The sequence below is a fragment of the Nannospalax galili genome, unplaced genomic scaffold (genome assembly GCF_000622305.1).
Source record: "Nannospalax galili isolate Female #2095 unplaced genomic scaffold, S.galili_v1.0 scaffold433, whole genome shotgun sequence".
NCBI lineage: Eukaryota > Metazoa > Chordata > Mammalia > Rodentia > Spalacidae > Nannospalax > Nannospalax galili.
In genome coordinates this window covers 9,230,240-9,233,349 of record NW_008338715.1, presented here as the reverse complement: position 1 = coordinate 9,233,349, position 3,110 = coordinate 9,230,240, and the positions used below count along the sequence as shown (strand labels likewise).

General features: G+C 53.8%; 1 protein-coding gene across 1 annotated transcript in view; it reads left to right on the top strand.

The window, feature by feature from the left end:
• Window positions 1-2,661: 2,661 nt before the first annotated feature.
• Rest (RE1 silencing transcription factor) overlaps window positions 2,662-3,110 on the top strand; it is a 38,701-nt gene continuing 38,252 nt past the window's right edge. Inside the window, exon 1 of the mRNA XM_008833289.3 lies at window positions 2,662-3,007. The gene's annotated coding sequence lies outside the window, so the exon portion shown is untranslated. The remainder of the gene's footprint in view (window positions 3,008-3,110) is intronic.

Sequence of the window (3,110 nt, the reverse complement as noted above, 5' to 3'; positions counted from 1 at the left end):
AGAGAGAGAGAGAGAGAGAGAGAGAATATGTTACTCCAAATAATAATGACTAGTGGGTGTGCTTATGGACGAGTACGTAACGTTGTCCAGTTTGTTTTTTTTTGCGGGGGACATGAATTTATCTGGGATTCATGCCTGGGACCCCCTATCCTTCCATGGGAGTCTTTTAGCGATGAGCGCCCTATGGCTTTTATTTGTTCGACCCGTGCCCGCGGGGCTTTTTTAGTGGCCAGAGAGAGAGAAAAATGGAGAGAAGAGGGAGATACAGAGAAGCCATCTTGTCTCCACCCATGCGGGCAGTTGGGGTCCGCTAAGAGGTCTAAGAGCCTTTGGCTTACATCAGGGAGTAGCCCTGACCAGAAAACCTCAATTGCTCTTTTGCCTTTAATGGTTCCACGTGAAGACTCAGGCCAAGAATAAGAGGAAGGAAAAAGGAGGAAGGGAAAGTTTAAAATAGAGAGCATTGAGAAAATTACAAACCCAGACCTCCCTCTATGTAACTAACACAACTATCAAGTATATATATCACATTAAATCACATTCGTGTGGGCTGGTCTTTCTTTCATTCAGACACATGCTGCACCCACCATTCTCACTTTTGGGATCCCTGAACACAGACACAGACAATACACAGAACAGAGAATTTCTTGGCGCACGTCCTTTAACTCAAGAACTGAAAGTACAGAGTGGGAGGGGAGTAGCCAAGCCAAACTCCCTTGTTCTCCCGGGGGAAGGAAGGCTACGCCGTCTTTCCCACTCCAGACCACTCCGGTCCTTAAGGCCAGAGTGTCAGAACCAGGGGCCTCTGGGCACATCAGCCACTCCCACTGGTTTCCAGAATACAGACTTACAGGTCCTGCACAGGCACAATTGTTCAGACGGAACGTTCCCAGAACAGAAAATGACTTACAGACATTAAGACCAAGACAAATCACAAGACGTCCTTACCTCCTGCTGATCTGAGGAAATAGGTCTGGGGGCAACTGAATCCTGGACGAGCCCCCAAATGTAGGACCCCCAGACTGGGGTACCCAACGTCCGCAGGAGGCGGCACCCCAGTAACTCAGTCCTCAGACCAGGAGATGCAACAAGCAAGAGGATTTAATCGTTTGCACAGACGGGCTCCTGCCTCACTCAGAGGGAGAGAGAGAACAGCAGCCCCAAGCTCAGCTTACAGGCAATTTTTAAAGGCAGAAACCACAAACCACAACCGGCAGCAGTGGGAGGGGGCCGGCAGCAACCGGCAATAGGGGCCTGGCAGCAACTGGCAGTAGTGGGAGGGGGCCGGCAACAGTAGGTGGGGGGGGGAGTCTCTGGTGATGTCTGGAGCATGAAAAGGTCAGCTCTTTCTCAGCAGTTAGAATTATTTTACTTCTTACTTCCTTGTTCTGAATATTCTTCTTTAGTCTGGGGGATTTGGTTTAAATCTACTTTAACTTGGGGGGGCTTTAGTTTGATTCCATCAAAGGGTTTGGATTCCCCTGGAGCTCGAGTTAAGGACGGTTCCTAGCCACCATGTGGGTGCTGGGAATTGAACCTCGGTCCTCTGCAAGAGCAGTCCGTGTTTACCTTAACCGCTGAGCCATCTCTCCAGCCCTAGAGTTTGAAATTTTAAAGGCATTTTACTATAGCAAGAGATCTATGGATGGAGACTCTTAATTTTTTTTTTTTTTTTTTAAGTTTTAGAGATTCTCACTATGTAGCCCTGCCTGGCCTAGAACTCCCTATGTAGGCCACTCAGAGATCCACCTGCCTCTACCTAGCATGTGCTGGGATCACAGGTGTGTGACACCACACTCACTGGGGAGGTGGAGACACGTTTGTTTCTTTGATTATTCGAGACAGGTTTCACTATATAGGCCTGCTACTCTGGCCTCTGAGTGCTGAGGTTGATTATAGGTATGTGGCTGAGGATGACCTTGAACTCCTGATGCTTCTGCTTCGTCTTCCAAGTCTGTGTGTGATTAGAAGACCAGTCTTCTAATTTCTTCCAGTATTTTAATGTTTTTTAGACAAGGTCTCTGGCAACGCTGATCTTGAACTCACAATGCCTTGAAGTCTGGATCCTCCAGCCTCATGCCCAGCCTGAACAATGTCTCCCAGCGCTTAAAACTAGACAAGTCAATGACAATACTTGTTTTTTTGGGGGGGGGGCGACGGGGGAGCTTTTTGAGATAGGGTCTCCCTGTAGCCCCAGCTGGCCTGGAACTCCCTAAGTACACCCGGCAGGCCTGGAACGCCCTAAGTACACCCGGCAGGCCTTGAACTCACAGCTATCAATCCACCCACCTCTGCCTCGGGAGTGCTGGGATCAACCACGGCCGGCTTTTTTGTTTTGTTTTGTAGTTTTGGTCTTTTTGAGACTGCAGTGACAATACTAGAAAAGGGGGCGGTCACAGCCTGCACATTTTTCTCCTAACTCTATTCTCATGCATGCTCTGCTAGCCTGGGAGTAACTTTTGCTATTTGCTTATAAAAGAAACCAAGCCGATGGAGCCCGATCCGCCCCTTTAATGAGTCCAGGGGTAGCAGAGGAGGTCGAGGGGAACTACGTGGGGTATCCCCGGGGCGTGCCCCGCCGGGCCCCCACCGTATCACGCCCCAGGGCTGAGGGGCGGGGCACGTATAGCGGCCACGCGCTGGGCCGGCCGAGGGGGCGTGTCCGCGAGCGCGCGCGGGCGGCGAGGGGGCGTGTCCGGCGGGCGGGCTGCGCGGCGTCCTGTGCTGGAATGTGCGGCTCCCGCGAGCTCGCAGCGAAACAGCCAACGGAGCGCCGCCGAGGCCCCGGGTCCCAGACCCCGGCGGCTGGGTCGGCTGGGACAGCAGGGCGAGGGCCGGTGGCCTGATCCCGCTCCTCGCTCGCACTCCTGGATCTTGGCGCGCCTCGACGGCCCCGGCGCCCAACTTTTCTCCCGACTTCTTCCCTTCCCCCGAAAGTCCAGCAACAAAGAAAAGTAGTTGGAGCCGCGGCGGCGACGCGGGGGCGGCGGGCACGGAGGCAAAGCCGGTAGGACGGCGCGGGCCTGGCGGCGGCGGCGGGGAACCGCGGAGCGGCGCGAGGCGCTGTCCAGGGCTGATCTGCAGATACTGCGGCTCGGGCGGCGGGCGGG